General features: G+C 38.8%; 1 long non-coding RNA gene across 1 annotated transcript in view; it reads left to right on the top strand.

The window, feature by feature from the left end:
- LOC125456815 (uncharacterized) overlaps positions 1 to 13951 on the top strand; it is a 33898-nt gene extending 19947 nt beyond the window's left edge. The window contains exons 2-3 of the long non-coding RNA XR_007248519.2: positions 12830 to 12971; positions 13077 to 13951. This is a non-coding gene — a long non-coding RNA (uncharacterized LOC125456815). The remainder of the gene's footprint in view (positions 1 to 12829; positions 12972 to 13076) is intronic.
- Positions 13952 to 14163: the final 212 nt, after the last annotated feature.

Below are 14163 nucleotides of genomic sequence, written 5' to 3'. Positions count from 1 at the left end.
TATCTGCACTATTAGGATTCTATGATTCAGTTTAGCATGTAAATAATGTGCATGGGCCAGTAGGCACAGTGATACCTCTCCAAAGCCCACCTGCCCCTTACAGCTTGGCAATTTGGGTGGGTCGCACAATCTTTTCAAACTTCATTCATCCACTCAGTCCAGTTTATGAGGAGTCCAATCCAGATGTGCCTTTTTTCAATTGTCCAGTCTTCAGGCTGCCCACCCTCCCATATTTGGTCTTCGAAGTATGCAATACAAAGAACCTACAGATGGCCACTACAGTTGAACACAAAGTTGTCTCCTCACAGCTAGTGAATTGAGCAGTTAGTAGTAGCTAACATGATCAGACATACATTCGTATCCTATAGCACTGCACCTCCAGTTGTGTGAGGGGAAACCTTCATCTTCGGCTGAATCTCTGCTATTCTACCATCCACCAAGGCTGCCTCTGGTATAATGCTGTGATGTAAACGTGATACAAATATTTGGAATGCTTTGTTCTGAAAACTTACCCTGGAGAGAATAAAAAATCTCCTGTGACATTTACTGTGATATTGGAGATGTGTTTGTGAATATGCAGGTTTTTAGTGATGCTGTGAGCATGTTTTAGAATAACATGTTTGCTTGACTGTTGAAATGAAGGGTTATAGTACATTAGAAATCCTTTACTAGTCTTTGGCTGCATTTGTAGTTAACATCTGCTGTACTTTACATTGTTGCAATAGGAATTTAACTGCTTCTTTCCAAACCTTTGATTGAAACAGAGATAAGTTTCTTCATATTAAGAAATTCTGCTGTCTCATCTGCGCACGAATATACTTTCATGAACAGCATTTAAGTTCAGCTGATAAGTTGCAGAATCAAGGCTGAAAGATTATACAAATTTCAAGTGGAGATAGGTGGTCAGGACTGGACCGAACATTTGTAAATCCAAAAGTATTAATACAAGGAATAGTTAGCACATCAACCATAGATAGTATTTTCATTTAAATGAAGTTTACTGGGAAATATTTACAATATGTGCACTACTTAAATTCTTACAAAGTTGAAAGCATAATATGTTTTAATTAACATTATGAATTTTCTGCATTTAGCACACTGAAACTGTTTGTTAATCATTACACAGGTGATCAAAGTCTGTTAAAATTCTGTCGATACTACTCGTCACATGTTTGTTTCCGTTATTTTAACTGCAAAATTGCATAGTTTTGTGGGATCAGAGAATCTAAGCACTTTCACAGAGAGAGAATGCTCAAATTATTCCATTTAACTGATCCTGTGGAATGTGACAGGGTTTGGCTTTCATTCACTTAAAGCTGGTTGCCAGTAAACACCAGGAAGACAATCTGTCCTTTGGGCAGATTATGGAATGAGTTAATTGATTTTACAAATAACATCATGTTTTGTGGATTTTAAGAGTATAGAATAAAGCAAAAAAAAGTTGCTACTGTGGATAATGTGAACATGGATTACATTTTCAACTTAAAGAAAAGCTATTTGACCCAACCAGTCCATACCACTATTTGAGTCTCCTCCTATTTAAATCAATCCTCATGACCCACTTTTCTCTCAAATGCTTGTTGATCTTCCTCTTGAAAGCATCTATATAAATCGTATTAATCATTCACTGTGGTAGTCAGTTTCACATTTTTGTCACAATTTTGATTAAAATGTTCCTTCTCAATCCTTTCTTGGATTTCTTGGTGGCTATCTTACATTAATAATCTCCATTACATATTTCACATGGTTTGCATGTTATTCAATTTGGAATTTAATCAATCAGAATGTGCAGTACAAATCACTTCAGGTGAATAATATGTAACTAGATTGATTCTGGACTGCATGTTCTTGAACTTCATATAAATTAACTGTTTGCAGCTGACAATAACAATATCACAGCTGTAACAATTACAGACAATATGCCAATACAGAATCAAATTGTTGCAACTGGTTTGTTATTCTTGGAACTGATTCATAGATTTAGTGGTAATCATTTGTAATCCACAATTGAATTTGCTAATTGATTTTTTTTATTTCTTGGGTGAAACCATCTCACATTTCTCATTCATAGAAGCCAAATGTTGAGCTGATATATTTTATTGAATTTCTGTTGGCATTCCAGATATTCTTACTAAATTAAGTTATAACAGCTGAAAGATATGACCTTATCACAATTAATAATCAAAGGAAAAAGGCACCATTCTGTGAATATTGAATTATATTTATGCTCCCTTACTCTGTTGTTCTTTGAGGCTGCTTGAGAGTATACTATCTGTTAGTCCTTATTATGTACTAAAGTACAGCCAACTATATTGTTATTTATTTTCTGGCAGTCTTAGAAACTGTCAGCCAAAAGAACTAAGACTGAGGTAGTTAAATTATTTGAGAAAATGCAGTGTGAACATTTGATTGGGTGTATCTTAAATTATACACTTAAACGGAAATGTTCACCCTAAGTGGAGACCATTCAGCCCCCAGCAGATCTTTTGACACTCCTAGAATAATTGCAAATTTATTTCAGTTTACAGATCTTTCCTTGTTGTACTTTATCTTATCCTGCCTCAATTATTTAATTTTGAAAGGTCAGACAGCACTCGCATAAAAAAGTTCATCCTTGTCTATCATTCCACACCACTGGGGACAATTTTTAATTAATTGGTGCCCGCAATCAGTTCCACATGTAAGAGAAAATAGTCTTATTCAATTTATCAAACCAAATGTAATTCTAAGAAGACTCTAAAGTTTTATTAGCTTTCTCCAAACCAATTAAATGACCTCAGCATTCCTTCATTAGTTTGTATTTAATCTTATTTAAACATTCAGATACTTCATAGGATACAATAGTTCTTATATGATGGAACGGCCAGAATTGTAAAGTTTCTGTAGTTTTCCTTTGCTGTTTTGTTAGATTGAAGCATTTTGTCAAGCAATTTTATATATCAGTGTTTCTATTGTCTAAGTAGTGCCAGAGATGTAAGCCAATCTTAAATAACACTGATAACTGAGAACCTAGCTAAGAGGGTGGATATCATTCTGAAATCATCAGAGAAAAACATAAAATGGCAATATGTTATTTGCTGTAACCATCCAGTGTCAACATTTACTCTTCACTTGAACAAAGAACTTTAATCACTTTTATCTGCTCTGTTCCCAAGTCCCTTTATCCTGTTTTCTATCATTTGCCTATAAAGCCTAATCTTGATTGTTGACACAGGTTTTGCTTTGACCAAGACCATCGTAAGTGAAATCCACAGACTCACAACTGAGGTGTGCTGTCTTTGATTTTTGTGCATTTGTTAGCAATGGTTCAGATGGTAGAATGCTTACCTCTGAATCAGGAGTTACAAATTGGAACATATAAACTCTAGAGAGAGTGCTGTCCTACTGTCTTATAGATGAGACTCCATCTGCTTTCTCAGGCAGATGTAAATGTTCCAATGGTTTAATTTGGAGAAAAACAATGATATCTTGACCAATATTTATTCTGCAACCAACTATTAAAGCAGATTGTTTGCTCAATGTCCCACTGATATATTTGGAACTTACTATGTGTAAATTAGCTGCTGCCTACCGTATAGTACTTTACTTCATTGACTATGAAGCACTTCTAGGGGAACTGATTCATAAAAGCTTATGTTTATTCAGTGTTTTTCATGTTCTTTTTGTGACCAAATATTTCTGCTATCTCTAAGCACAAATCTACATCCACTCATTTATTTTCTTCAAACAGAATTTTTCATCTCTACTTATTGGCATTGAATTCCATCTATTATTTCTTAGCCTGTTTGCCGATCTATATGTTTGATCTTTTGAGGAATTAGCTGGGCTTCCTATCTTCATGTCATCTGCAACTTTTGATACTGTTTCCCTTAGACCTAAATCTAAACTATTTCCATATAAATTGGCAGAACATAACCATTACCCTATTTCACACCAATCTAAAAAGTTGCCATAACTCCTACATTTTGTTTTTTTTCCTCCAATTGCTTTAATATTAATTTGCTTTCTTTCCCCAAATTCCATATTCCTTCAGCATCTCTCACTAGTGTTTTTTTGATAAGTTTATCCAAGCTAAGAACTATTCAGGATACCAACACTCCTCCAATTTTGATTTTAATTACAACTGTTTCATCATTAGTGGAAGTGTCTTTAGTTGCTATGTCCAAAACACTGGAACATATTCTCTGAATCTCTTCATTTTCTTCAATGCGTGTCTTTAAAACTCTTTGATCTGCTTTAACCCTTATGTTATTCACATGTTAAACTGTGTTCTATGATACTCCTATGAAGTGTTGAGGGATTTTTATTATGCCACAGGTGCTATTTAAATGCAACTCTGCATTGTTGAACACCAGGTTAATTTATTGAATTGGACACTTGCTTGATCTTTTTGATCTAACCATGATATTTTACAATTTCTACACTCAATGTTGAGGACTCCTAGAGGTACCAACACTAAACTATTTACCATTATGATCTAACTCTGCCATATCTAGCATTGAGCATCATTGAGTTTAGACTCTTGACTGATGGATATATTTCTGTAAGTATAATTATGCCAGTCTGTAGCTTGAGTGGTCTGCAAGGAAACTCTTCCGACTTGGACACCAACCCTCAAATATTAGTGTGAAGGACATTTCAAGATTGGTTAGGCTGAGATTTTCTTATCTTTAACTTCATACAATACTCATGTCATTGTTAATTAGGTCCATCTGATTTCTGTATCGATTATATTCTGTGGATTTCTGTATTGATTGTTCAAAATGTTGTTTTATAATAGTTGTGATTAATTGTAAGAAGTGTGGATTTCCAATAATCAACCTAGATTGTAAGAGTCTTATGGTGCACTGGAAATGTCTCTACCTTAGGATTACAAGGTTTGGTTTTAGGACTCATTTCAGGATCTGATAGCATCAGGCGTGTGTCATTTACATGTTCAAAGAACTTGATATGTCTCCTTCATTTCAGCCTGAAATCTTAGCTGTTTTTCTCCACATATGTTGCCAGTCTTGTCGAGTATTTTGTTTTGTTTGTGCTTTTAAGACAATCTGGAAACTTCTGTGCAAATCCACAATTGAATTGTCATTGCCGAACGTAATTTCTGGGATGCTAGTATAATAGCACAGCCATTGGGTTGCTATACCCAAGCAAAAATTGGGCACATCTGCAATTGATATGTAATACAATACGTTCGTCATCAGTATCATTAGAGCAAACATCATGGCAAAGCAAGGTCTGTAGCATTGTTTGCCATTCAGATTTTGAAAAAAGACTCATGCAGATTTACACCGGTGTTCAAACATTGGTTTTTTTTTATTGCTTATTTTGTTGAAGAGTCCAAGAGTTTTGCCCAAGAGCTTATTATCATTGTGCCATGAAAAAAATTAACTCAGTGCGAAGTGGGAGTGAAATTTGGGATTACACACGTTTTCCCATCTCAACTAACCATCAGTAAAGCAGCTTGCATAGTCCTGGCTGGAAAGTGCAACTGTACAGCAGTGTGATTGTCTTCAGTTGTGATGCTCTCTGTGATCAAAGCCTGACAGTTACTCATTAATGTCGGGTGTGTAAATTGATCACTTGGGAAAAGTCACACAGATTGTGAAAAGAAAGACGAGTGAGTCTTGCAGTCATTGGGCATATTTAACATCTCCTTAAGAGGGATTGTACCCTCTGAGATGCACACATTGTTATATTAGATCTTTGTAACTGCATTCATGAAGACCAGTATGATCGCTCTCATACTTGATGATGACTTGTGTGGCAGACTCACAACTTATGAGGGATGCAGGCACAAACAAGCTGTGACGTCTTTGAGTCACCAGGCAACAAACTCCCATTACATGCTATAATTATGATGATAGTTCATATCAGCAGCATTTCTAATGAAGCACTGAAAGAATTTTGGTTGCAGCTTGAAGTATGGGCCATTAGTGCTGAGTCATTGCTGTAATTGAACAGATTTCATATCATTAGCGAAAAGTAGATAGTTGTTTTAGAGTTGAAACGAAGGCAGTAAACAAACGATTGGATTTTATCGTGGTTTTAGTTGACGTGGTGCAGGTCACAGTTAAGAGAATATGGAAGAAATTATTGAATGTTGTCACTTAATTTATGTTTCCTGCTGTAGTGGTTTTACAGTTAAATTAGACAGCCACAAGAAGGAAGCAGTTGCCTCTTTACAAATATGAATCTAGGTCCTGCACTTATGACCCCGATGCAATATTAATACATGGGAAGTGATGCCCAGAAACACTAGCTAAGTAAAAACCAGCAGAATTGGATTCTGAAAGCCACTAGAAACTATATTTTTGTGGGCCTCAGATCGCAAGGATCTGTGTGCTATATTGTGCCTTTATTATTTCCAAGGGATGGTTGAACTTGAAAACTGTTCTTTCATTTTTATTTTACAGTATGTATCCAGACAAAGATTTCAGAACTTATGATAGGTGACATTTTTCCCATTTTGATTTGGGAGAAGGCAGTGGAATAGCAGGAGCTGAGCAGCCTGGAGGAGGAATGGCTGGACCTATTGGGACATAGCTGAGAATGTTTGCTTATAGAAGGCCTTGATCAACTGGCATATTCCTGGATCCAAGGACCAGAATTCAGAAAGGCTGCACTTGTTCTGCCTACCCAACACCTTATTTGTCCTAGTTTCTCTTCGTTCCCTTATGTCTCAAATTTTTTTTCTTTATTCATTCACGGGATGAGGGTGTTGCTGGCGAGACAGCATTTATTGCCCATCCCTGATTGGCCAGAGCGCAGTTAAGAGTCAACCAAATTGCTGTGGGTTTGGAGTCACATGTAAGCCAGACCAGGTAAGGATGGGGGATGGCAGATTTCTTTCCCTGAAGGACATTAGAAAACCAGATGGGTTTTTCCAACAATTGACAATGGATTCATGGTCACCATTAGACTCTTAATTCCAGATATTTTGTTGAATTTAAATTTCACCATCTACCATAGCAGGATTTGAACCCAGCTCGCCAGAATGTTGTCTGGGTCTCTGGATTAACAATCCAGCATTTATATCACTAGGCTATCGCCTCCCCCATAAAATGATCATTTACATTTCTTCAAATGTTGAAACAAATCATTTATTTCAAGCTAGGTGCAGTTTTGATTACTCAGACAGGGTCAACTGGAATTCATTCTGGGCACATTCCATTTGGTTTTGGGTTCGGTTTTCTGTACTTAGTTTGAGAAAAATGGTTTCCTGCAAAGGAACTGCTGGGTTTCCACGATTTTAGCTTTGTTGCTTTTCCCTCTCACAGGCAACTTAATTGACAGAAGAGCCTGTTGTGTGGGAAAGCTGCAGAATTACACTGTGGCTGAGCAAATAGGCAAAATAGATCTCATTGAGCTATAGGGTTAAGATAATGTGTACAGTGCTGTTGTTTGGGTTAGGGCTCAGGATACCCTGATCATGTGGTTGGGGATGTTATTCCATTGTTTTGCCAGAGCCACGGGTATTATGATCGTGACCGAGGGGTAGTGTGGTGATGCTCATTGATGGTGATCAAGGTGTGGAGAGGGAACAGCAGACAAAATGCTGGAATGGACAGCTTTAGAGGAAACAATTCTGCTTCTCTTGGCCCACAAGCAGAACTGTAAGGTCACCTACCTCATGGAGTCAAATGTTCATGTCTCATTTCACATGCCTAGTTTCTTCAGTCTTGGGAAATCCAACTGGCATATGTTAAATAAGTGTTAAAATGAAGACAGGCAGTCTCATGAAATTACTTAAGTGACCCACCTCCGAGAAGCAGAATAATTGCCCAATCCTCTTCTCACCTCCATTAAACAGTGCATCAGAGAGATAGAAGTGGATTGAGCTCCCGTTTTCTCATTTATTGGATTCAACCTGCTTTCTAGAGTTAAGAATCAGCCTCATGTGGTTCCGTCATTTTTGAACTTCACAATAACCAACAGGCAGAACACAGGACAGTGGCCAGAGTGATCAGTTCATTTATTTGGTCAATTTGTGACCATCTGGAATTGGCAAGGAGTGGGTGGACTTGGCTCATTAGTGACACTTCCCCTTCGGAGTCTGAAGACTCTGCCTGAAAATGTGTTCATACAACTGGCCTATTGGCCCAGCCACAGTGTAATGCTGCAGCTTTCCCACACAACAGGCTCTCCTGTCAATTGAGTTGCCTGTGAGAGGGAAAAGCAACAAAACATAGGGCGGCATGGTGGCTCAGTGGTTAGCACTGCTGTCTCACAGCACCAGGGACCCAAGTTTGATCCCAGCCTCGGGCGACTGTTTGTGTGGAGTTTGCGCGTTCTCCCCGTGTCTGCGTGGGTTTCCTCCCACAGTTCAAAGGTGTGCAGTTTGAGTGAATTGGCCATGCTAAATTGCCCGTAGTGTTCAGGGATATGAAGATTATGTGGGATGTGTCCGGGTGGGATGCTCTGAAGTTCAGTGTGGACTTGTTGAGCTGAAGGGTCTGTTTCCACACTGTAGGGGTTCGATGGTTCTTTCTCAACTCACTGACATACTTAACTACAGTACTGGTTGAGTGCTGCACAGTTGAGATGAGGAGGTGGGTGTCAGATGCTATGCTAGCTCAAAGCTTTATCTACCCTTTCAGGTCAACATTGAAGATCTGAAATCACTGATATTTTCCAGGGGGGTTTTCCTTGACAAAGGTAATTTCTCCATCCTTGGCAGGAAAACCAAATCATCTGGATAATTAATTCATGCTGCCCTTGCTTTCCCTACATTTTAACAGTGATTACAATTCCAACAACATTTCACTGGCTGTGAAACATTTGTAATCAGGTGCAAAAGTGCACAGTTTCTCTTTCTCTACAAGGGCAACTAAAGAGTTGATAAAAGAACTGTGGATGCTGTAAATCAGGAACAAAAAAAAGTTGCTGGAGAAGCTCAGCAGGTCTGGCAGCATCTGTGAAGGAAAAAATCAGAATTAACGTTTCGGGTCTGGTGACTCTGAGGAAGGGTCACCCAATCCAAAGTGTTAATTTTGATTTTTTTTTCTTCACAAATGCAACCAAAGAGTTATTAAGTATAAAATAAGATTTCTTTTGAAAGCTAATGCAAGATTACATGGGGATATTGGAAAATATATTTCTGATGTGTATGCTTGTGATGGAAAGTGAACAGCTCCACAGTAACTGTAGCTCATTTAGTATATTAATATTTAAAGACATTTCAGCAGTGTACTGTATGACAGCCGATATAACCTCTGGTTAATGTACTCTAAACAGTCAATAATTCTTCAAATTGTTCTGGAATGCTGAAGTCATGCATATTTTGGAGAATGACAAGGGTTTAAACTCCAAATGATTTGCAAATATACTGCAGAGGGATGGGAGAGTAAATTCGTCAAGGTTATTTATATAAGGTTACTGTCCTTCACAACTTTTTTCTACTTATTTCCATTATAGAATATTATTGTATTGCTTGCAATTTATACTTCTACATTGTTCTCTGCCAAACAATATTAAGCACTTTAACAATGTTTTGTTGAGTGAAAAGGACAAAAGTTAGCACCAACTTAAAAAAAATCTTGCCTATTTGTATAAAGTATGATGTAGATTGTACATATTTTAAGGTAACCTGTTGTCATATAAATCGTTATATCTTATTTAGCAAAGTTCTTTTTGCAATCAGATGACTGCTAAGTTTGGATCTGGGGACCTCAAACTTTGTTTGGATCTGCATTGTGTATTCTACTGAGCCGTCATTCAACCTGATGGTTTAAATAATTCTGTTGGTAATCCTGAAGCTGATAGTTAATAAATCAAGTTTATTTAAATTTTGTTCTATAAATCACCAATGAAAGCTCAGTGTTACCTATCATGCAGAAAATCATGCCTATGTTTTTTGGCTTTTGTTTAAAGAAAACTTCAGTTCAAGAATTACTTGAAGAAGTTATTTAACATTTGTGACAGTTATATGAGGAGAGCCAATGGACGTTATCTACGTGGACTTCCAGAAAGCCTTTGACAAGGTGCCGCACAGAGCATTGCTGAGTAAGATAAGGGCCCATGGTGTTAAAGTCAAGCTGTTAGCATGGATAGAAGATTGGCTGTCTATCAGAAAGCAGAGAGAAGGGATAAAAGGGATGGCAGCCGGTGGCAAGTGGCATTCCACAAGGGTCTGTGTTGGGACCACAACTTTTTGCTCTATACAATAATGATCAAGATGATGGAACTGAGGGCATTCTGGCTAAGTTTGCAGAAGATACAAAGAAAGGTAGAGGGACAGGTAGTACTGAGGAGGCAGGGATGCTGCAGAAGGATTTAGACAGGTTAGGAGAGTGGGCAAAGAAGTGGCAGATGGAATACAATGTAGGAAAGTGTGAGGTCGTGCTCTTTGGTAGGAAGAATAGAGGCATAGACTATTTTCTAAATAGAGGGAAAATTCAGAAACCTGAAGTGCAAAGGGACTTTGGAGTCCTAGTCCAAGATTCTCTTAAGGTAAACTTGCAGGTTGAGTTGCTAGTTAAGAAGGTTGGCACAATGTTGGCTCTTATTTTGCGAGGACTAGAATATAAAAGCAGGGATGCACTTTTGAGGTTTTGTAAAGCTCTGGTCAGACGATATTTAGACTATTGTGAGCAATTTTGGGCCCCATACCTCAGAAAAGATGCACTGGCCCTGGAGCGAGTCCAGCGGAGGTTCATGAAAATGATCCCAGGAAAGAAAAGTTGAACATATGAGGAGTATTTGAGGACTCTGGGTCTAAAATCAATGGAGGTTAGAAAGATGAGCAGGCATCCAATTGAAAATTAGAATGCTGAACAGCCTGGGCAGAGTGTATGTTGGGAAGATGTTTCCATTGGCAGGAAAGACTATGACCCAAGGGCACAGCCTTAGAGTAAAGGGAAGACCTGTTAGAATGGAGATAAGGAGAAACTTCTTCAGCCAGGGAGTGGAGAATCTATGGAATTCACTGCCACAGAAGACTGTGGAGGCCAGGTCATTGAGTATATTTAAGTTGGAAATAGGTAGCTTCTTGGTTGTCAAGAGGATCAAGGCTTACAGGGGGAGAAATCAGGAGAAAGGGGTTGAGAAACCTATCAGACATGATTGAATGGTGGAGCAGATTTGATGGGCTGAATGGCCTAATTTCTGCTCCTGTGTCTTGCGGTCTTATGGACATCACCTGGAGCTGGGTTTTATGGGCAAATACGAGGATGAATATAAAATATAAAACAGAAGGTGTTGGAGAAACTCAGCAGATCTGGCAACATCGTTGGTGAGAGAAACAGACTTAATATTTCAAATCCTGTATGACACTTATTTGGAATAATTTAAAAACCATTCAGTTGGATCTCTGAAATAAGTTTTGTTCTCTAGCCAATAACTCAATTCCTCTTCCTTGGCGTTGTTAGAGGCTGAATCAGACTGTGTTTACATTTTGGTGTTCTATTTGACCCTGAGCTCAGTCTCTTGTACCATTTTTCCACCATCACCGAGAAAACTTATTTCTATCTCCAAAACTTTGTCTCTTTCTGTCCCTGATCCACTTGATCTGCTGCTGAAAGCCTAACTCATCCATGTCTTTGGGATATTTTTCCTTCATAATGGTTGGTGATGTTCACCAGCTAGATAATGTGCAAGGCATCACCCAAAAAAGTGAAACATTCAGTGTTTGAGAGGACACATGTTCCTGTTGTCAGTTTGATGTTGTATTGCATATGTATGTGTAAAATGAAAGGATATATTCCACCAAACAGATAAACCAATGTTAAAAATCAGAACATCTTCGAAAACTCAGTTTGAAGGCACAACAAGTTTTTATTTGGCAAAAAGCAGGTAAATTATTCACCTTGCTCTATGTGATGACCCTGTGCAATAAAATGTCCTTCATTGTAAGTTAATGAATGAGCTGCTTTCAATGGAAGTCTATTTGTTTTACTTCATAGAATTGGTTGAAGTTGTGGGAGTGAATTGCTTCTCCAGTAAAAAAGCAGCACTTTATTCACACAATGTTTCTGAAAGGAACCATTTTGCTCAGAAGATGGAAGATTTATTAAGACATAGAGCTGTTCTTCTCTAATTGCAAATTTATTCCATTTTTATTCAACACCAATCAGAAGGTCCACATTGCAGAACACCTCCGGCCCTTGCACAAGCATGACCCTGATCTCCCCATTGCCAGGCATTTTAACACAGCACGCGGCTTGCATGCCCACTTGCCGGTCCACAGCATGCTGCAAAGCTCCAGTGAATCACAGCACAAACTGGAGGAACAACATTTCACCTTCAGACTAAGAACTTGATAACTTTCTGGACTTAAAATTGAATTCAACACCTTCAGATTGTGAATTCACTCTCAATTCTTTCCTTTCTTTTAGCTTTGCTTGTTACATTCTCTGTCACCATGTCCTCTCTCCCCTCCCTCCACTCCAGTGGAACCAGTCTGGCAGTTAGACACACCATCGTTCTGCCATTCTCATATTCTGATCACTTAATCTGCATGATTAGCACCCTTTCTTCACCAGCACTCCTCCACCCCCTCCAAGTCAATACAGTTGCCATGGTCTGTTGAAATGTCTAGCAGTGCCAAGGAAGTTCCAAGACCTCCAGTCCACCAGGGTGAGTGCCACCATCTTTTCTCTGTTACTTCACACTTTCACAGTTTGCTACTACACACACCTCCCGCCAAGGCTCACACTCTACCACCTTCACTATTGCCTGCAACATCTTTCCTCAGTTGCCGTCTCCCACCCAACCCTGCATGGCCACTGCTGTGTTTTCTCTCACTTGTTCATGACACCTCACTTTCACCCATCTGCGCCACTACTTTCACCCACTTTCATCTCACTCAGTCTCTCCCTTTCTTACACCATAGGAGAAAATAACAGGCTAGGATGGAGGGTAGGTGCCTGACATTCAGCCTCCCATCATCTACAAGGATAGGATCTTGTCCCTTGCCAGGAGGGATAGAACATCGCTCAGTGGAGATGCTGAAAGGCCCATGACCTAGCTACCAGGTAAGAAGTATTATCATGCTACTCTTCTATTACCTCTGCTGTGAATGTATTATTAGAACCTTTACCTCCTTGGCCATGAAGCATTTTCTCGTTTGTCTCATGCAGGTACCAGTGAGATGTTGACAGCCTATAATCAAGTAGATGGTACCTCAACATATCCATGTCTGAGGAAAAGAACTCGGGCTTTTGCAGAAACATCAGCAAGTGTAGCTCCTGCATTGCCCACCAGCTGAGAAACTGACACTTTGGTGGGAAGGTTAGCTGGATTAGAGTTGGTAGAGCCTGCTGCTGAGCACGTCAGTGCCAGAACTCTGCAGCTGGTTGAGGAAGAAATGCCTAAAGACTCTGGCACTCAGAGGACTACCAAAGAAGAGGCACCTGCTCAGCTTCAGGCACAAGAAGATCCCATGGTTTGGAAATTTATGACTTCATACAAATGCACGAGATAACACTGGGCAACTTGCCACACACAGATACAGAATCATGGTTGGCTGTCTCCAGTCAAAAGAATATCGCTGATATCTTGTAATCATGAGAGGTATTAACATGCTCCATTCCTAATGCACAACCTCCGAGATATACAGATCAATTTTATTGATCACAGGAGAGGGTAGATTGTAGGACATCTTTTATGGCAATAAAAATTCAATTGATGTGGTCTTCGATTGAAGGGTGCTTGGGCTTGAACTGCTATCTGATTCCGTAGCCTGAACAACCCATGTATTGCTGATCTTTACAAAAAATGGTCTTCAACAGCAGGATATAGTCTTGATATATTTTTCTCTTACTTGCTGTATTTCACTTCACTCATTAAAACCTACCTCCTGTGTGCATCTATTAAGATTCTGCATGCAAGGCCTGTTGCGTTAACCATTGCCATCAGAGATTATTAGAAATACTGTTGTGAACGTTGTATGTTGCATGCTCTGGATTTTAATTTGCTACAAAAATTTTTTTGTATCCCTATTCTCACGCACAACATGGACGCCAAATTACAAAAACAGGAAAAATAAATTGCATGTAAGATTTTTTTGGGTATCCTTTCATTTCCACAGAATGATGATATCTTTCTAGTCCAACCATTGAAGTGCTAAAGACTATAATTCACATCATTTCAAGGAATGGGTATTTGTTTATCCAACAATAATCAAGAGCTCAGGATACTACAAAGTGCTTAAAAGTGAATGAAATA

Source organism: Stegostoma tigrinum, chromosome 12 (assembly GCF_030684315.1).
Source record: "Stegostoma tigrinum isolate sSteTig4 chromosome 12, sSteTig4.hap1, whole genome shotgun sequence".
NCBI classification, from domain to species: Eukaryota; Metazoa; Chordata; class Chondrichthyes; order Orectolobiformes; family Stegostomatidae; genus Stegostoma; species Stegostoma tigrinum.
Note: the sequence above shows the minus strand (reverse complement) of the source record. Positions and strands in the feature narration are given on the sequence as shown.